At 43.5% G+C, this 21,672-nt stretch overlaps 1 long non-coding RNA gene across 3 annotated transcripts; it reads left to right on the top strand.

Moving 5' to 3' along the window:
• The first annotated feature begins 263 nt into the window (after window positions 1-263).
• On the top strand, window positions 264-20,889 carry LOC106902592. Of its 3 annotated transcripts, XR_001414548.1 has the most exons (4): window positions 264-1,922; window positions 8,218-8,278; window positions 18,131-18,371; window positions 20,807-20,889. It is a non-coding gene; the product is annotated as an uncharacterized LOC106902592 (long non-coding RNA). The 3 variants fall into 3 exon arrangements; XR_001414547.1 differs by lacking the exon at window positions 20,807-20,889 and having other exon boundaries at window positions 18,131-18,952; XR_001414549.1 differs by lacking the exons at window positions 8,218-8,278; window positions 18,131-18,371; window positions 20,807-20,889 and adding exons at window positions 3,816-3,875; window positions 5,381-5,685.
• The last annotated feature ends 783 nt before the right edge of the window (window positions 20,890-21,672 follow it).

Genomic DNA, 21,672 nt, shown 5'->3' with positions numbered 1-21,672 from the left:
GGGGTTGAGGCGGGGAGCGGGCGGCGCCGTGGCCGGGCCGCGCTGGCGGCGGGAGGCCGGGCGGTGGGGACGGCCTTCGCCGCCTCCCTTCGTCCCCCCAGGCCGTGCCGGGCACCGCGGGCCCCCGCCGGTACCTGGCGGGCTGGCAGGGGCTGAGCGCTGCAAACCTTTCCTATTATATTATTTTAAATACAGGCACTCTGCAGCTTGTCAGAAGTCAGTGAGGTGGTGGGTTGGGTGGGTTTTTTTGTGTGGAGGTCGGCGTGTAAGTCCTTGTCGCGCCTCTGCAAGCTGAGAACTTCCTTCATGGGAAGGTTTTTTCATAAGGACCACCTTTACCGCGTGGTAAAGGCTTTAATGCCAATATGCAGAGAAACAGATTCCGAAATCTTAAAGTTTGTTTAAAGGACCAACTTCTTATTTCACAAGTCTTTGGAAAGAAGCACTCTGAAAACCTTAGGAAACAAAAATGTAAATACTGCGAGTCAGTGTTAAAACTTTGAGAAGCAAATCTTTGTTTCTTTCCGATTTGGTGGAAAGATCCTGGCCCATGCCCGATGAGTGTCAAAGGTATGAAGCTGTCCTGACAGGTTACCTAGGGATTCCCTTGCCCTGGAGAGCCTTTTGTTAATGTAAAGCTGATGTGGCTGTTCTCCGCCTCCGCCCCTATGGTTCCTGTTGCGTGAAGTAAACACTGTGTGGCCAGAGTGCAGGTGAGCTTTGACCAGCCCTGGCTGCTAAGATGGTTTCTGGGTAGTGTTCGGAGGGGATTTAATATAATTGCGCTTAATAGCCTTGTGAATAATCAGGGTGCCGTGTTGGACTCTGGCAAAAGCTGTGGTCAGGGCAGGTAGAAAATGGCAAGTGCGTTTATGAGTCACCACCCCTCGTCCTCCTCAGATTCAACTTCAGCGCCAGAGGATCCCACTCGTAACAGCGATTTGTTAAATAAAATGCAGAAAGAGGGGTCCCTTGCCTAGTAGGTTGGCCCATAGCGTGAGTGTGTTTGTAAAAGCCTGTGTAGTGTGTCTGTTTACACAGAAAGCCAGGCTGAGCTCAGGTAAATAATTACTGCTAAAACGCTATTACTTTCAGTAAATACAAACTAATGTTTGCTGCTCTACACATTGTTTACCGAGGAAGCCAGAAGAACCAGAACCAATGTTTGTTCCCTTAGAGATTTCATGCCAACTGCCTGAAATAGATCTACGCATCATTTTGTGTGTTGTCCCTGTAACTGGTCCTCTGCTGCCTTGTGGCATAGATGGTTTGGGCAGTGTAAGCCCCTTGCTATTTGCCCCCGCCTCTTACCTCTATTTCTACAAGGTTAAAAAAACCCCATGTTGATAGAAGTCTACCTTGCAGTCTGTATAAATATATGTCTTCAAAAGATATAAAGGGGATTAGGTGTGATGTGCTGTTGTAATTTTGCCTCTAGTGTCATCGTTTCCTTTGGGGAAAAGTGAGCATAGAGTTAAAATACAGTCTAATGACCTGAGCAAGGTATTTCCTTATATTATTACTTTAGATAGAGAATCAGTTCCAACAATTCACCAGAAGTTACATATGTGATCCATTAGATTTCAGAACATTTTACCCAAGTCAAAAGTTAACGTTGTAACACAATGTTTTAAAAGATAAAATATGCAATCCCAAAGGAAGCAGGCTACTATGGAACACCGCTGGAAACATTCCCTGGATAGATGCATAGCTTGTATTCAGATTTATCAATAAAAACCATGAGTATTAACATTCATCCTTCTTAACCACTTGGAACAGGGAGCAACGATTTCCCAGCCCTGAGCGTGCTGCAGAGAAAAACTGGTTTCCACCTACTGAGGTGAAAGGATTAATGAATACTTGGCACATGAAAAATGAATAGTGATAGCAGGAAGAAGATTGCATGTAGACAGTGTGATAAGGTGAGTAACAGAGAAACATCATGTTATGCACGTTGCTATGCCCTGAGAAGGAGATGAAGCTCGTTTCCATTGAATTTCAGATAAAATATTTTAAAACATCAATATTTATTTTGTCGTACTTAGAAATTTTTTATTCATTTATCTAATACATCTCAGGAAATCATCTAGAAGAGGGGTTGGCTGACTGACATTTGGTGATAAAATTTGTTCTCCGTGAGCTTCATTATGTGCTATGTTGGCTGTTTACATGGTCTATTGGCTGCTACTAAGAACTATTACCCATATGCATGAATTTGCAGGGCAGTATCTAAAGCAAAAAATATGTAGCTACATTCGCAGGAGAAATGTACTACATGATTATATATCAATAGATTGATACAGAAGTAGGGATATTACACATTAGTATTTGATATATATCACAGATTTATAGAGAAATGTAGTTCTCAATCACACGCTTTTATGGAAAACCTGTCCTACTAAATCACCGTCTTGGCTCACTCCATATACCTGACCCCTCTGTTTCCATTCTCATCTGGCTTAACAAAGCTGTGCATACATCAACTATTTGAAAATGTTCTGGCTTACATTTTAATACAGAAATACTTTGAAAACATTTAGTATTTCTACTATTTGAAAATGTTCTGGCTTACATTTTAACACAGAAATACTTTGAAAACATTTAAGATTTAAAAATTTAGTTCTCCTTTTTTTTTTTCTTCATCTTTTTCTTGAAAGAAGGAACTTTTAGTCACATCTCTTATTAATCAGTGGGACTCTTCAGCGTGCCATTGTTCTTCAGAAACAGGGGTCTTAAATTTTGAAACGGGACCCTTAAGAGTGTGTTGCCATATACAATTCTAAAAATAGAAAAACATGTTTTTGGAAGCCAGGGGAACAAATGGGCCCACAGAACATTTTTGGTTACTGCTTGTTCATAAGCCCAACAAGTGTGTTTACCTGCGTATTTTAGACTTTTTCCGTAATCCTTCACTTCTGCCATATTGCCTACAAAGCAGCGCTACTAATTCACTTTTATCGAGTCCCATCACTTGCAATCCCAGATGGCTCTTTCCAATCTTCCTATGGCAGTTCTTCCCCTAATGGAATTTCCTAAAACCTAGTGAAAATCTCCCCAGAATCTTCCTCAGCCTCTCACTTCTGTTTGTTGTCTACTGATACAGAATTTTCTTCACCATTCTTTCCCAATATCCATTGTCTTATTTGCATTTTGTCTTAGATCCTAATCCAGCAAATGTGCAAATAAATAGTACTCTTGAAAGCAATTTAGCGTCTTCGATCTTTAACTTAACCATTTTAAGTCTTGTTTGGGGTTTGGTTTTTTTTGGTGGTGTTGTTTGGTTGTTTTGTTGTTGTTTTTTAATTTAATCACAATGAATCAATCATTTTTCAAAATGGGAAGTGGCATCACCAGCAGAGAGCACACTGGAACCTCAGAACAAAAGAAAACAGAAAATCAATAGCATATTTTAACAATGTGAGCCCGAAACACATGAAGATACATCTGAAATAAATCAGTAATGTGCTGAATATTGAGAGATTTTGTCATTTAAATTAACACCAGTTATAAAAAAATCACCCTTAAGTTATCTATTGTTTACTCCATTTCAGCTTGTATTCAATTTTCTAACTCAAATACACTAAAAAAAATAAAAATCAACCTTACTCCCCAAACCAAAAACTAAATGCATTTTTATTTGGGATGCATGGTTAGACAAAAGCTTTAACAAATTACATGATATATTTTAGAAGACAGATTGTGTTCATTTGCTGAACTTAGGGAAACCTTTGGGTTGACAGATAATCAATTCAAATACCTGCAGTTGAGGGATTGTGTTACTGATTCCTTTCACAAGCCTTCCCTTTTGGATACAGGCAAATAAACGGGTTTTCTTTGCCAAGGAATGGACCACATCAGCAGATACAGCCTTTCAGGTATGGCTGCTCTCTTGCAATCCAGCCTGTGATCATCTGCCAATGCTTCCTCCACTCCTCCTCCAGTCCAACTGCTGTTACGCTCAACATGAATATGTGGGCTTTGACCCTTTACTCGACAGCCACCATCAAGCATGAGGTTGCAGACCTTTTTTGGGGCAAAGACGTCAGCTTCTGTTTCTCCTAATCTATTTACAAAGTACTTCAATGTGAACAGCACTCTGCCATCAAATGCTAGGGTTTATAGTCAACTTCTAGGTGGCCATTAACCAAAATGGTCAATCTAAAACGTTAAAGTACAAAAGTAGCACTATCGTATTTCGTGTGACTCACTCAAACATCAGCAGTAATATTCCTTGGGTATGAACGTCAGAGGTTTTGTACATCACACTTGTATTTTCTCTGTGCTTTGTATAAACCAATTACTCCTTCTCTGACAGACTATCATCAGGAAATCCTCTTCCCTTCAGCCCACTCTCCTTACAAACAATCCAACAAAACCAACCGAGCTCAGTGCAAAAACGGCAGTGTTAGTGTACACAGCGCAGCCTCTCTGATACAATAAAGTATATAGTGGAGAATAGGTCAGTTAAACTGTACAAATGAGGAAAACTATAATCTGATATTAAAGGTGCATGTTTTTCTCCAGGAACAAAGATCAAAATATTCCATTTGCACAATTTAGACTAGCGATGTTGCCAAGACATATCTTCTAGGAGAGTGGGGCCACGCTGTTTTAATGCTTCACTCCCTTAATCCGAAAGCTCTGTGGCCTTTCTATAACCTTAGATTGAGATCATGCACTCTTTTTTTTTTTTTTTTTAAATTTTGAACTTGTCTTCTTTTAGTAAGAGCCTTTGAAAGGTTACTGTCTTATTTAAGAGGCAAAAGAACAGGAGGGACAGTTCCTTATTTAGTATAATTTGGCACTTGGAAAAGTTAACAGGGAGTAGGAAATCACCAAGGAACATGTTCTGGGAAAGAAGGAAGTTTTGGGTTTTTGCATATCTCCAATGTTTGGTTAATGTTTTTGTAAGGAAAAAAAAAATGGAGACAAGCACTTCCTGGCTCTGAACAGTGTGTCAATTTGACGCCCAGTAACAGAACGGATTGCTCTGGATTTTCATTTCAAAACTCTGTAGTTTGTAGCTGAATTTATGGGCCTAAACATCACCCTGAGAAAACTTCTTACACCATTTTAAGCTCCATGTTCAGTTCCATTATCTCAGCTCCTCATATCGAATACTGTGCTGTTTGACACACAAAAAAAAGGGGATCTCTTAAACAGCGCTTTATAAAGAGAAGCCTACTATATCCTTATATGAACATTAAAGCTATTACATCTCTTTTGGTAAGACAGAGATACGGTGTGGGACAACCTTTCAAAATTTTCCCTGTAACTCCCACTGTGTTGTGTTCTCTGTGGCTCCTGGTTATTTTGCTCTCCCCTGTGCCTCCGTAAAATTGGTGATACCTGACTTGTTCCCTGTGCTTGGGTTTCACAGGCTACGAAAGTTCTGCACATGTGAGACCTGGAGGAGCAGTTTCAAAGCCAGAAGAAATGTTTCAGAAATGGTTGGGTTTTGTGCACGGGACCGAGAAGCAGGTTCTGCAGGCAGGTTAGCAAAAGGAAACACATCCAGCTAGGCATGGATCTGATCTCGTACCTAGTCAGCGGCCAAAAACATCTGGGCTGTCTTCTTTGCAGATATTATCACAGCAATCTTTCACGCTTTTCTTGACAGGTTTTAGGTATAACAAATATTTTCAAGAAATTCTAGGGGGGTTTTTCCCAGTTGTTTTTAATTCAGTAAAGTTCTTTGTTCTCTATGGAGGTGTTAAATAAATTACAACAAAATAAATCTCCAAATAAATAAGCACTTAGATGTTTTTTCTTTACTCAGACAGCATTCCTCCTTTTCCGTCTCCCCCCCCGACTTACAGACGTTTTCCTGTGTTACTAAAGCATTCACGTTGATAACTTTTGTTTTGATTTCAAGGCCACACAACTTGTCTTTTCCAGTACCAGAATCTCTTGGATTCAGGAGACATTTACCTAGCCTCAAGAACTGAAAAGATTCAGATTCAGATTGGAAAATGAGACACATTGAAAATGGTTCTTTTCAATGCTTCCATTATTTTCATTAGGTTGGCTTGAAATGCCTGGGTTTGTACCTGGGCATCATGGCCAAATCCATGGTCATGGTGATTTCTGGATCGTATGCTTTCTGGATCAAAAGTTAATGGCTCACAAGCATTAAGAGTCTTCATCTGGACTCAGTTGTACGTAGCACGTTTCAGAAGAGTAAATTATTTTTTTCTTTAATTAGTTATAGCTTTTTTATGAAACGGGGAATTTCACAGATTGTTAACCATAGTGGTGCCACCGGGTATCGATCTAACAGCTGAAAAACCTAAACTTCGTATTGTAGCAATTGTTTACTTAATGTCTGGGCTTGTTTGCGAGGGGTTTGTTTTTTAGTGTAAGAGAACAGATTCATTTGAGTGACTGCAGAGCTCAGTAAATCCCAGTTATCAATTCTCTTTCTAATGACAACTTATGACATGATTTTTACAAATGGCTGAGCACTTGGCAAATGCTAACCATAGAAATCGAATGAGCTGAAAGAAACTCCAGTCTGCCCTATTGTCGCTGCTGAGCTGACAGATGGGGAAAAGAGGAGGAGGTTGCGATGCTCTCCCAGAAGCCCAGGGGCACACTGCAAAATGACTGCTGAAGTGTCTTGAAAGGCCGTAAGTGGGAGAGGAGCAGATTTCCAAAGAGCAGACATCACCTACATTTTGCTTTAAAACTTGCCTTTTCTAGCACAGCCCCGGCAAACGGGCTGACCAAATCCTTCGCGGAGCAGCAAGCACCAGAGCTCACTCCAGCCTCAGCAGTGGAGGTATAAAATTGAATTTCCACGAAGGAAGGAGGAGCTGGAGCCAGGCTGCCTACTCCAGCAGCTGCTGGGAGAGCAGGGGGGCAGGGCTACCCTTACAGCTGCCCCAAGCAGGTGGCACAAATGCCAGCATCTGCTGCTGCCCTGGCCACTGTCACCTGCCTGGGCACCATCAGCATGGCCAGGGCGCTTCGCTACCCTGACAGTCTGCTGCTGAGAACAGCTGCCCGCTCTGCCGCTGCCTCAGCAGCAGGGAAAATCCCCCAGTGCCTGGAAAAGCCCTCTAAGTCCCAGAATAAGAATTGAGAAATCAGTGGTAGCAGTCTCTCGAGATCAAATAGCTCAGCCTTGCCTTTCCTTACCTATCTTTCTTTTTTTTTTTTTCTCTTTTTCTCAATTAGTCTAATACGTCTGCTTTCGTTTTGTAAAAAAAGTGACTCAAGAAGTTAAAAGTACCAAACTTCAGTAGCTTCACCCATATGTGCTGCGCGCCTCAGGCTAGACAGCACATATTGGTAGCCAGACTGAGGAGAACATTTACCACATTACCTCCTAAAAACTCACTTTATTTTTCTTGTTGAGCTGGCTCCCATCCAATGTGACACTCCAGTGTGAGCCATGCAGTGACAGCAACAGCCTCCATGGAAACACACCGGAGCATGAGGCCAGTCGTGGGGTAGAGAGAAAAGGCAGCTCTGCCACGTTTTTTCTCTGAATAAGCTTTCTTTTCATTTTCAAAATGTTCCTAGGAGCGCCCCTCCTAGGTCACCGTGTCTTTGGTACGTCTCTTGTGGCAATGCAAAGTTACGCCGACCCTGGAAAACCTGGGGCTGATTGCAAGGCATCACCATCTCACAGCCCCAGTGTCAGGGACCTCCACTCCTCTTTTTTACATGCTGGAGCCAGGACCCTGCAACCCAGACAGGAATAAATGCCAGCCATGGTGGGTGGAGGTTTGAAAGCAAACTGTGGAGTGAGGAGGATGTCCTGCCCCCTGCCTGGGTGCTGCTGCGCCCAAGGTGCTGCAGACTGAACATCTCTTTTCAGCAAAAAAGGGGTAGCAAAGGGAAATAGCATCTTAGAAATTTCCTCAATGTCTTTCAGAATTTTACATCCCCCAACTCCTCCCAGAAACAGGTTTATTGGGGACAGGGTGCGTGGAGGGGAGATGTTAAGCAGGTTGCTCTCCCGGTAGAGTAACTGGGGAGAGCGTGATGGTCAGGATGGTCAGGATGCCCTGAGGAGGAAATCCCTCATCACTGAGGGAGATCCCCCCCTATCACTGTGCCTGCCTCTCCATCATACTGAAAACCTACTCCCCCCTCTAATAGCAGCACGCAAAGTTGCCTAATGCCATTGTGATATAATTGATGATACAATTTTCCCTTAATATTTCTCTGAAATTTTCCTTTTTTTTTTTTTTTTCTCTTTCCCCTCAGACTGCCTGGAAGTAAATCTCTCAGCCTGACTATCCGCTGTTCGTTGCAGACGGGGAACCAGGTAGCTGTTTGGCCTTGTTCCAAGCGCTTGAGCATTTCACAGATGACAGCCTAAATCCGGCAAAATTTGGAAGCCTACGGGCTGGCTGCTACCCCGCTTAACTTCCAGGCGCCCGGCTTTACCTCCACGGGCAACACGACGATACCGAGCTTCGCCGCACACCGCTTGCAGGCTCCCAGCGCTGAGTTGGCCATTCTGTACATGTCACAGGGAGGATCAGGTGGCTGGGATTCACCACAGCCGGAGTACTGAGCAGGGAGCCTCTTACAGCTAAGCAAAACCAGCTGAAACCAGTGATAATAGCAGAATTTCCCCTGTCCTCAGCACCTAAGGAGCCTAAGCGTGGGCTGCAAAGCTGTAGCTTTATGCTGTTGGGAGTCACAGCTCTCAATTGAGCACCTTACCCATCTTTTCCAGGGGCTGAATCAGCTTTTTTTTTTTCACTGAATTTTAGAGTTGGAAGGGACCATAGAGATCATCTAGTCCAACTCCCCTGCTGAAGCAGGATTGCCTAGAGCTTGTCAGAGCATGTTACTCAGGACTGCATCCAGGCGGGTCTTGAAAATCTCCAAAGAAGGGGACTCCCTGGGCAGCCTGTTCCAGGGCTCTGTCCCCCTCACCGTGAAGAAGTTTTTCCTCATATTTGAGTGGAACCTCTTACGTTCCAACTTGTGCCCGTTGCCCCTCATCCTCTCACTGGGAACCACTGAAAAGAGGCTGGCTCCCTTCTCCTTCAAACCACCCTTTAGGTACTTATAGGCATTGATAAGGTCTCCCCTCAGCCTTCTCTTCTCCAGACTAAAGAGTCCCAGCTCTCTCCGCCTCTCCTCATAAGGGAGATGCTCCAATCCTTGAATCCTTTCCCTAAATGAAGTGTCAGTACCTTGACAATAATATATATATATATGACATGCAATACAATATGTAATAAGTACACTTTAATGTAGAATGCTTTAATATGTATGTTCTGCATAATACTAATAGTACACAGCAGGCACCTAGGTGATGTATCTCAACCTCCCTCTCATCTTCCAGCACCACTCCTTATATGAACTGTGCTTGCCTGAGGGACTGGGATATTTCTAACTAAATGTGGACTGTAGGCATTTACATCAGGACCAACCACCCTTGCACCCTCTCTAATGGAGAAAGATACTCACCTAAAATTGGTTTCTAAATTTTACCAGCATTGCCAGACATAGAATCATAGAATCATTCAGGTTGGAAGAGACCCTTGGGATCATCAAGTACAACCATTTACCCTACTCTACAAAGTCCTCCCCTACACCATATCCCTCAGTACCCCATCTAAACGTCCCTTAAACACATCCAGGGATGGTGACTCAACCCCCTCCCTGGGCAGCCTATTCCAATGCCTGACCACTCTTTCTGTGAAAAATTCCTTCCATCTTTTGTTTGTTTCAAATGCTTCAGTGGGCATCAGGAGCATACTTGGCTTCAGCGTGGACTCCAGCTTTTTTGACACCAATTTGATCGATCCTCATGTCTTTGCTGTCCCAAGCACTTTGGGTGTTTGTGGGTAACACCAGGCCACCTAGGTTAATTCTGCTCTGAAAGCTTTTCGGCGTAACAACAGATCTTTACAAATCTGATCAGTGTTTCCTTAGTCAGATTTCCTCAAGAGACTCAGACACACAGGAAAACTGCACAACAAGCCATCATAAGGGAAGCCAATCACTTGGCTTCCTAAGTGATACTCTCTGATTTACTGAAATGACTTCTCCAAGATCACCAGGGGCTCTAGGAATCCAGTTAACATCCTTAATATCTATTTTCAATGTATGAGACCAGGTCCTGAGATGATGTCAATTTGAACATCTGCATTGAGTTAGTGGTCCAGGGTGTGCTTATCAAGCTGGAGATGTGGTCCAGGGCAGGTTTATCAAGCTGGAGATGTGGCCCATGAACTCTGCATATCTTCCTGCTATCTTTCACATCACTTTTTACCTTTTCATCTCCTTTGCCTCATTGCAAGAGAGCCTGATCATTCCAACATCTTTATAGTGTAATACATTAAAAAGAAACTTTGTTGGCTACCTTTAAAGCACTTTACATCACTTTAAATCACTTATGCTACCACAGCACTACTGCAAAGAATGCCATCTAATTTACATAAAGTCACCCAGAGGTTAATTAGTATATGGAGGTAAATTTCCAAAAGAGTGCACCAGGAAAAAAAGAAGCAAAAAGCAATTCTTTCCTTAATTGGTTTTGTACACACACCTCTCATTCTATGTTTTACAAATGTACTCAGTAATTTCTGCCTTCATTTTCTGGGAAGATTGCATGTCAGGTAGAAAGGAAGTCTGTCATTGTGCCTGTCTGAGTGGTTACTTGCTGACCTTTTGTTGTGGGATAGACTATTTGGAAACACTGCCATCACAATTGCATGGTAGGCGCTGTAATGCTACACTCGGGTGCATCCTCCACAGTGGAACAAAAAAAGTAATCCCCAGTTATCTTTCTATTTGAATAACTGCCGGGAAATGTTAATAAAAACGTCATGTTAGAATGACGTAAAATAGTACATGTCCCCAGCTCTGTCCATATTGTGGAACGGAGGGATGGTGCTCACCTGGTGAGCCCACATGCCGGAGGAAGAGCGGGACATTTAATGTTAGTAGGGAGGGGCAAAGGTGATTGATTATTTTTCTGTTTGAAAAGAAACACTCTGAGGGACCATCAGAAACTGTCCCCAGGTGACCAAGGAAGAAGGCAATCCCGGAGCCTTGCTGGATTCAACTCTGACTCTGGACACCCAGAACTGTGTATTGGCTCCACATCCATCTCTAGATCCTGAGACTTCAGTGGAAGTGATTATGCTCTTCTACAAGAGCTTCAGCGGACACAGTCCAGGTTAATTCGAAGACCCTACTTCTCTCAGCAGTAGCAGCCTACACTTCCACTGGCAAGACCCAAAAAACATGATGGGTTACACCACAGTGTTTTTAGTGAGAGTTTTTAGCATCAGCATTTACTGCAACTAGACTTCTGCCTGAGGTTGAGTCTTGATAACCTAGAAACGCATAACAGCGTTGAGCTTGACTTTTTAAATATGTGTTAAAAGCTGTGCTTTCTTAGAGGCTTTGGAACTATAACCCCAAAATGTGTCTTTCTCCAAGGAAAGTAGGAGAAAACCCTACAACAGGGTTGCATAGCAGTAGCAGACTATAAAGGCTTTATTTCTGTCTTTTCCACCAAGCTGGTTAGACACCTGACCAAGCAATCCTGATGGTGAAGCCAAGGACCTACTCAAGCTCATGCTAGAAACAGAACACCACCTGCCCCTGGATGCAGTGTTGAACCCAAGGGCACACCGTGCTGAATGGCCTCCGCCATCTTTCCGACCACCCTCTCTCTGCAGTAGCAAGGTGGGTGGAGGCTCCACCACCACTCCTTTGGAGGACGCAGTGGGTTTGCGGTTTTGTAAATGTCATTTCTTGGTGAACATTTCTACAAAGGCTTTCCAGAAAGCAGACCTGATGCAAACATTTCCGTGAGGAGCGGGCATACAGTCTTACAGCCTCTCCCCTGGTCACATGAAAGTAGGTGTTACGTGCGGCAGTAGTAATAAGGTAATCAGAGCCCTTCCATTTTCCTTGGTCATGAATTAATCTCTCCTTTACAAGTAACATCCCTGCGTTCATTCAAAAGTTGTAATATAATAAGAATATCAATAATCAGCATTGAACTTATTTATTCTATTTACGCATCCATTACTCCTTATTATTCTTGGTGCCTAAGAAAGTGTTCTTTCTCTTCCTTTAAACAGCTCTTGTCCATTGTTGGTGTTAACAATCTTCTTATTGTTGCTGAAGGTTCTCCTATTCCCTCCCTGTCATCATTTAGCAAAGCTAAATGCATTTCGTTATTTTAATCTTTCTTGAAAAGTCAATCCCTTAATTAGAATCTATAGTTGTGGAGTTCCACCGGGTGTCTGCAGGCTAAACACCACTAAGGCTATTTTCTTACTAATTGTGTTCACAGACAGGACATTTGTTAGTGTTGTTGATGGCATTAGTTGTTGTTGGTCTCTTTTTTTTTTAAAAAAAAAAAGACTGTTTATCCAGGTAAGAGGCATAAGGCAGAATTCATTAAATCAGATTTTCAAAGGATCAAAGCCTACAAAGCATAGAAAGTCATGATTTTCTCAGCTGGGATTTTAAACTGAAACACACGGAGACAAACCTAAAAGCCAGGGGTCTGGAGAATGAGCACATCAAAATCTCTCTCTAAAACACAGAGATTTTAAGATTATGGTTGTGAAAGAAGGCTGTCAAATGCTGATCCACTCTCTCTCCTACCAATTGCTAATGAGCACCAAAAAATGTGGAAACACTCCTTGATTCCTAACCTATCGAATACATTTTGCTAAAGAGGCATTTGGAGATTTCAGTGGGAAGAACAGTAATGCCAAAAAAAAATGAATGCCTACTGTCCTTTCTCACTTCTGTGTGTAGATTTGCTCACTGATCTGCCTGCATGCAAGTTTTTAGGAAGGATTTAGCCCTTCTAGCATGCAGTGGAAGAAGAATCAAAGAACCTTTACACGGATATCACAAAAACTTGTTGAAATAAGTTCTGATGGGCTTCCCAGTGTAGTCTTCTTTTTTTCTCTGTGTGCCTCTTAGGGATGTGAGTTTTTTACACGTGCAATTGCCTTCCACAGCACTGCACACATTAGTCTAGATAATAAATGTAGGGGTTTTTATGAGGGATGTATCTTTTACCCTGCACATTTACCGTAGCTTGAATGTTTCTTATGCTGGGATATGTCCCATTTGGTTCAGTTCAATCTAAATTATTTTGGTTGGAAGTTGGACTGTTTGAACATACAAGGTAATGTATGTAACCTCCCATCAAGGTATGCTCAGAGCGTGTTTCTGTCTGTCTGTCTATCTCTCTCTCTCTCTTCTCTCTACCATTTCATAATACAAAGATTGTTAGGATCAGCTGTGTAGTGTGGCTTCCTCAACAGTGCTTGGGCTGACTCCTGTTCTGTCACTCTGCTCCATTATCCAGTCACTTCTCCTGGGTCCCGCACCGTAATTTGCTGCCTACTTCCAGTCTAAAAAGGAGCCTTTTTAAGGCATTTCTCACAGAAACACAGAATGATATGGGGTTGGAAGGGACCTCTGGAGATCATCTAATCCAACCCCCCTGCCAAAGCAGGTCCACCTACAGCAGGTTGCACAGGAACATGCCCAGGGGGGTTTTGAATCTCTCCAGAGATGGAGACTCCACCACCTCTCTGGGCAGCCTGTTCCAGTGCTCTGCCACCCTCAAAGTGAAGAAGTTCCTCCTCATGTTTAGATGGAACTTCTTATGTTCAAGTTTGTGCCAATTTCCTCTTGTCCTGTCACTGGGCACCACTGAAAAAAGGCTGGCCCCTTCCTCTTGACACCCTCTTCTCCTTCACTTGGGAGGTGAATCCTAGCAGCTGGGACTTCCTAGTCCTTGCCATGGCCACAACTGAATTTATCACATCGGTCCTAGACCCGATGTGGCCTTACCCCGGTGACAATTGCCAATACAGCGCCAGAAGACCACACTAATGATTTAGCTGTGTGGCTAATGCCGTGCTAGTGTATGGACCTGTGCCCTGGTTACTGGCATGGGCATGACTTGAGAACAAGTACCTGTTGGGCCATAACTTCACTGTGCCTTTGGGGATGCCCATGTCTTTCTACATGAGCTTCACAGCATTTTGTGCCACTCGTAGCATCCGTACCTCCTCTGAGCACCATGTCCACATCGTCCATCTCATTCCCCTCTCCGCTCCCTCTGCTGCAGCTGCTGAGGTAGATGGGCTTTCTCTTCCTTGTTCTTCTGCCTGTGTGACCTTTCCTGTGCCACCCACACAGTGGCTTAACTTGAGCAGCAGTGGAGTTTACATCCCTGTACAAATTTCCCCAACACTGTGATTTTAACATTCTTGGGGTATTTAGGAGCTAAAACCTGTCTTGTTCCTGTGGTGAAATGGCTAACACCGAAGACCCTGAAAGCTGAACTGAGTCTGATAGGTTCTGGGAACTTCAGAAGAGGTTGGGCATCTTGTCTGGTCAGTCTGGAGCATGACAGATCTTTGGTGAACGTCACAGGGCATTCCCTGACACTGGACTGCATCTGAGCTGGCTTAAAACTTTTCCGTGAGGGATCTGACAGCAGACCAGGATTTTTCTGCAGAGTAAATGTCTAGTGTGTTAGACAGTGCTGGATCCAGCAGGCAGTCTGGATCCCTGGGATTTAGATTTTTGTGTGGATTTTGTCCAAGTCCCAATATAATTTTCAAAGGTGTATGTGTTGCTACCAATGCCTGCTCCTCAAAATAAAAAAAAAAAAAAAATTGCAAGTGCTAATTGCAAGTGCTAATACTTTTATACCTATACCCCTATACCTACTGCCTTCCATTTTCAGTGAAACCCCTATATTTACACAACTAAACGACGTGGCTGTGTCGAAAAGGCCCTTGGCACACAGCTGGCCACTGTGCATTGTACCCTGCAGCCCCCCCCCCGGCCGAGGTGCCAAGATGAAGTTCAGCCCTTCGGGTCCTGTAAATGGGGAGATTCATTCCTCCTGTGTAAACAGGAGACAAACTGGCTTTCAGGTAGCACAGCAAAACAGAACTGAATGCTTTTCCCCTTAAAAGAGGAAAAAGCATCTGCAGAAGGAAGGCCCATCCTTTAAAAGCACGAACAATATTTAAATTTTGCGGAGGATGGAATATTTTGAAACGATGCGGCAACGAAGCAGTTGCTGCCACCCCTACTGAAACGTGACACTGGTTCCAGGATGTTCAGGCACTCCTGCTGGGACCGATAATCTGCATTTAAATTACAAGATTCAGCCATATGTCTGGCTGGGAAATGAAAAGGTTGGAGTGATAGATACCACCTCGTGCTTCTGCTGTTGGATTCTTTCATCCTGCTCAGTCACTCTCACGCACCGTGGTCTGTTCCAGGATAAACCCTCTTCCTATTAAATAATATCCGAATGTCTCCAGGGCCCGTTTCAGAACTGAACAGTCTTTTTTTTTTTTCCTCAGTGACGATATATCAAATCTTTGGTGGGAGCAAGCTTTTGACTAATATTCTCCTCTGGCTATTTAACTTGTAATAATTTTTCAATTTAACCCATGCAACTTTTATTTGAGATTTAGGCTATGACATACGATTGGGGATTCATACAGTTTAATTGAGGAAAAGGTAAATCTTCCTCATTTACAAAAAGGGTATACCTTACTTCCCTTCTTTTGTGTGTGTGCACGTGTTTTAAAATAAGAGACAAATATTTCCCTATAATTCAAGTAATTTGTAATTTATTTTTTTTTGCCCAGCTAACCCATTGGTTAGTCTTTCCCATTTTATTTCAGTGGGAAAACCCATATTTTTATTGCACCTTCACGTCAAAAGAGCAACTTCTTTGTAGCCGCTGGATGTATTCTGTAATGGCTTGGTTTTTACTTCTTTTGGACTGTAAGAAATTACTATTCTAATGTTTCCAGTAGCTTAGTTGCAGGTCCTGAACAAAACCAGAACTAATCGGTGAGAAAAAACTAATTTTTAGTACAATGAAGAAGAAAAAATAAAAAAGCATAAGAACAAAGATGTCTGAATCATAGAGGCCTTTCCCACATTTTCAGTGTGTTACTATTTCTGGACTTACTTTCTTTTTGGCTTGCAGCGTAACACGGGCTTAGTGATTTGATGATGGTACCAGCGAGTGGTAAAGGCACAATTGGGGCTTAGAAACCTGGTTGCTGTACTCTTTAAATCAGCAGTGCTCCCAGAATTTATATAGTCTTCATTGCAAGCTTGGGAGGCAGCCGGGGAGGACGCTCTGCACAGCATCAACGTGTTGTCACCCTGGTAAACGCCGCCTGGAATTTGATGGGGACATTTTAAAGCTGCACATACAAGAAGATGAGCTGAAAGCTGGCGCTCCTCAGAGGGAGAATTTGCTGGCGAGGACTTCAAAGGATGATGCCAACACAGAGCTTTCCCGGAGAGTTTTCTGGAAAAGAGATGTTTTTTGCAGATGAGCAAGACAGAGGTCAAAGGAAGCCTTGCTGTGGTCTATTTTCTGTGTGTCCAAGCCACTTGCTGTGGTTTGCCCTCCTGGCCTTTGAGCCCCTTCGGTTGGGCTGAGCTCCTGGCTGAGCCCTGGCCAAATCAGTGTGGTGTGAGGAGCATCACCGGCACTGGCAGTGGCAGGGGGGACTCCCCGGGGCTGCTGCCCAGCTTCTGATGTCTCCAGCCACCCAGGCAGGGCTTTGAACTCAGCTCTCACCTGCGCATCCCTGGGCTTTTATCACCACCTCGGAAAAAAAAAGGGAAAAGACCATTAGTTTAGAGCAAGTGTGAGCTGATAAAAAGGGATGTCTTTGTGAATTGCTCCCGGAATTGCCACTGGCCTCTGGTAAGAACAAAGAAATACAAGAATTAGCATAATGACTCTGAAGGTACTTATTTTCATATACTTTTTACTATTGTTTTATTTCAGGGCAGTTACAATTAAAAGTGAGTGCTGGCAGTATTCATATGTCATATGCTTCCTTTTGGTAGCTTTGAGAGATCTTTTTTTCTTAAAAGATCCTGATAGTGAGGTTGATAAATCATCTAAATGAGCGTGCACGAAGACTTGTGAAATCTAATTTGGTACAGAATTTCCCCATAACATGGCATATATCCTAAGTAAATGCTTTATAAGAGAGACCTGAGAGTTTTATGGATCGTGGTTTGGTATATAGTGTAGATACTTATAATTTTGTATACGTGCCATGCACACAATACTATAGGTATCTGTTTAAAGGCAGACAGCATGACAAGCCTTTAGGAGCCACAGAGTCTACCTGGTACATATCAAACAATTGCCTAATGGATGTGCTGATGCCAAACGAACCCTTTGGGTCCCTCTGAGAAGAATACATACATAGGCTTCCATGAAATATGTCATCCCTTTCACTCATTTATACTAAGGAAATACCAACAAAACACTGTGTTTAAATAGCTTTAAGGATCTGATATAAATCAACAATAGCCAGGAAATTTAAGAAAGCCAAAGCCTGACACTCCCTCTTCGGCACATTATACCCTGTTTTTGCAGAGCGAGTCAGAAGCCTCGGGTATCCCACCTCGTTTTCAGTTCCTGATTTATGGCAGACCCTATGGGAAAAGTACCAGCAATAACAGAAGCTTCCACCTCAGACCTTGCACGGCTCAAGGGTTCAGATGAAATCACCACAAGCCACACCAGCTTTACATAAAATATGGCCAGCTTTTTGGCCTGAGAACCGGTAGCTGAGACCGAGTCCCCGCTCTCTGTGGCACCTCAAGCTGCACCCCCCCAGCCCTGGCACAGAGGCAGTGCCCCGTGGAAGGGAGGGACGTTGTGTACACACATTTTCCCTGCCAGCCCGGCTTCAGTTCACTGGCTGGGGTGGTCCCGGGGTGGCAACACACTGCTGCCAAGCCCTGGTGCTCCCGGCCACCCCCAGAGCTGGCTTATGGACAGGGTGGCACCTCGGGGCAGCCCCCTCTGCGCAGTCACGCTGCTGGGAGAGGACCCGGGTGCCCCGTTTTCAAGCTTCAGCATATATTTCAGTATATACATACAGGCATATGTCACACCAACACACAGTCAGTCTCAGTCTGTCCTCTGACGCTACCCAGAAAGTCACATCATTCCAAGACCCACTGTTTTTTTCTTTCAGATTAAGACAAGTTGAAAATACTTCATTCCAATGCAGGGGTAGTTGATGCAGGAGGATTAGATTAAGGCTTTTTTAATTTACTTCTTTCTTTTTCTCCCCCCCCTCTCCTACTGCAGTGATACCTGCTTAGCATCAAGCCCCAGCATCAGCTTTGGACCCATGGAGAAGGAAGGAGGCATCTTCCCAAAAGCCTTCTGGGCACCTCTAACCCCAGCAGCCTTGTCCTACACCTGCAGCAGCCCGTCCTACCCTTGTCACCCGAGGATCCTACCCTTGTCATCCCTGGAGATTCATCCTGTCTAGAGGCAGAGCTGTCACCATCTCTGCAACTGTGGGAACATCCCAGGAAATGGAGAGGTGGGCCTGGTCCTGAGGGCTTGGGGCAAAACAAGGTCTGAATGAAAGCCCCAGCTCCCTTTGCTGCTCCGTAATTCCAGTTATAACATTGATTCATAGTGAAACAATCTGGTGAAAAGGAAAAAAAAAAAAAAAAGACTTCCCTGGAAGAAAATTTCTTTTTATTGTCAACTTTCACACAGTCAGAGGAAGAAATTCCCTAGGCAATTAGAGCTTCTGACATTACAGGCACAAGGTTTGTTTTGAGAAAACAAACACATGTCAGCGTTTTTTAAAGTTATTTTTTCAACCTTTAGACATGTTGGCAAGGCATCGATTCAGTGGGTTTTTATACAGGAAGGCATATAGACAGGAAAGCCCAGTACCAGCTGTAAGTGCAATATGCCACCAGTCTGCTAATGACAAAGAGCAACAACGCGAAGGAGCCATCGACCAAACAAAGCAAAAGGAGGAGAGAGGCACCCACAGAAGTGGGTGGGTGGCAGCCACCCAATTATTGGAGATTTCCCTGGTACGAGTACCTAAAGTCATTAGCATAAAAGCAGCACTAGTTAGGGACATCTGCACAGCTGTGAGTAGCTGAGGGGGTTTGTTTTGGTTTGGTTTTTGGTTTTTTGTTTTTTGTTTTTTTTTTTTTTTCAAGTCCTGCTTTCCATAGTGGCAGCGGTGTAAAATTAAACTAAAATCAGTTTACAGGGAAAGGTATAAACGCAGTGTAGTAATGGCTCCGCTCTTGCAGCTCGCACCCTCTGTTAAATATTAGCCCTGAACTTACATAACTTAACGAAGATAGCAGCATTTAAAAAGAAACATGATCATTTTAAGCTTCTGTCTTAATATTCTGCCCTCATTTATGCTATGTAGACCCTCTGATTTAAATCTGTTTCTTACAGTAAGGTGAGTTGCGCTGTAGCAATCAGGCAGAAAACACGAGATAGTCCTTATTAAAACAAAAAATTTCAGCGTTCGTATACGATATATTTGAAGAATGTGAAAGGTCCAGCGTGTGTAATGTTATTTTCATCCAGCTTGGTGAACTTGTGTTGAACAGGTAAAAGAGGAAACAAAGAAAATTAGTTTGAAAAAGGAGAGGAGAGGAGAGGAGAGGAGAGGAGAGGAGAGGAGAGGAGAAAAAGTATGTGGTAGAGCCAGAAGCTATCAATTCCATCTAACTGCCCCCTGAAGTGTACCTGTGACGCGCAGAGTCAATAGTGGGGGTATTTCCCAAACTCTGACCCTGCAGCTGGACCCTGTCGCTGCACGGCCTCCCACTGGCCCCATCAGATGTTCAGACAAGCCTAGATGGTTGCACAGGCAGATGTAATAAACTTGACCAGTGACCTAGATGACACGCTTCCTAACCCAGGGGGTGGCCAGTTTTAAGGGCACATTGCTGCCTCCCCTCCCCTCCGCAGGAGAAACTTGCCCCAGAAGAACATCTCCTCCTGGGCCAGCCGTTGGTTCCAGAGGATGGCAGGGGCTGTCACCCGGAGGCAGCGATTCTGCACGGCAGCTCTGTGAACATGGCAAAGAACTGGAGGGAAAATATGAAGAGAAGATGAATTTGTTCAGCACTAAACATGTTTATTTTAACTTCTCGGAAGCTTCTGAAAAATCACTGAGCAAAACTCCAGGGTATAAATCAAAGTGAGAGAGAGAAAGAAAAAGGGCAAGTGAAAGAAAGTCATTACTTTGATTGTCAATGAAAGATTACTCAGGATCCATAACTGTGTTTACCCACCTCAGCTCTAAGTTCACCACTCCAAAACCTTTGACAGAAGCCCACGTTAAAAACAAAAAAAAAACCAAAATAGCCCAAACTGTTCACAGGAAAATGACTTGTGTAATGATAAGTGGAAATCTGGGGGCTGCCACCTATGCTCACACTGCTACATTTTCTTTACTGTTAAAATCACATTTCATAGGATTCTAAGCTTCCTCTCCTAAGAGTTTAAATTACAGAATAAAGGCTAAAATGATAAACACAAAGATAGCTATCAATCTGAGGGTTTTTTTTTCTCTCTCTCCAGTGTCGTGTCCTCCAGCTACGCCTCAGCACAGCCCAATTTACAGTAGAAGGCCGGAAAGTCAGTACTAGGCTCGCGGTTACAATGAGTACTGTTCTCACTTGTTCACTCTAAGCTCCCGATTTCCTTCTTAAAAGTTGTTTTCAAAAGGATCTGCTTGCGTAATTGTGCAGCAGCAAGCCCTGGTAGCCTCAATCCCCAAGAATGTTTTCAATGACCTCTTCCTGCCCAGTTTTTCCATGAGAGAGAGAGAGAGAGAGAGAGACTGAACTGTTGGGAAAGGGGGAGCCAACAGCGTTACCAGAGGGTAAAGGAGTAGACAGATGCAGAACACAGATTAGTGTTTTAAGAAAAAAATAATTCTTTTTTTCTTTTCTTTTCTTTTTTTTTTCCCCTTCCTGGTGTTAGGATCGCTTTTAAGAAACGCCCCCTCATTTTAACATTTCATGGACTTTTGGTTGGCACAGGCCTTCCAGCAACAAAGTCGACCCTTATTTTAGAGGTAAGAACATGAAATATATATGAGTTTTAGAGGTGAGACTATTAAAGCAGGGGAAGGGGAGCGTTTCACCCACACAAGGGCTGCTGGCTTCAAACCCAGCCCGTGGGTCAGTCCTGGCTAGGAGAAGGCTGGCTACCTTCGCAGTGAGGGTGCGAGCCAACGCGGCCGTTGGCAGGACCAGTAAGGAAATGCAAACAGAGGGTGGGAGGGCGAGAGCCAGAGCACCAAAAATGAAACATCTGCTTCTGAGGGGAGCCCAGCTCACCCGTGCAACACGTACCTGTACCACACGGGCAGCAAATCAAGATGTGTTTATTTACGGTGTTGGTTTGAGGTACGGAGATCTCTTCAAAAACCAAAGGGCAAAATGACCTTGAGAAGTTCGCATTATTAAGAATTAATTATTACCCTCTGGCAGACCCCATTTATCACCATGAAAACCAGATACATTAATTACAGCACTTCTGGCATCGGAGCAAACCTGCTCCCTTCATGTTAGATTTTCAGATTTTGTTCCCAGAGGGAAGACAGGAATCCTTAAACGTACCAAAGAGCAGCTTAAAGATTTTCTACTACGATGACTTTAAAAGTATTTTTTTTCTTTTGGTCGCTGGATCAAGCTCTGTAATAACCTCCATAATCAAAGAATTATCTTTGCTAGTGACAGACAAAATTAATAATCAAGAGTTTTGGATTTTAACCCTGCCTATCACCTGCAGCGCTGACACTGAGAACCACGGGGTATATTATTCTGCAATTAACATTATGTGAG

This window comes from Calidris pugnax, unplaced genomic scaffold, assembly GCF_001431845.1.
Source record: "Calidris pugnax isolate Ruff unplaced genomic scaffold, ASM143184v1 scaffold20, whole genome shotgun sequence".
NCBI classification, from domain to species: domain Eukaryota; kingdom Metazoa; phylum Chordata; class Aves; order Charadriiformes; family Scolopacidae; genus Calidris; species Calidris pugnax.
Note: the sequence above shows the minus strand (reverse complement) of the source record. Positions and strands in the feature narration are given on the sequence as shown.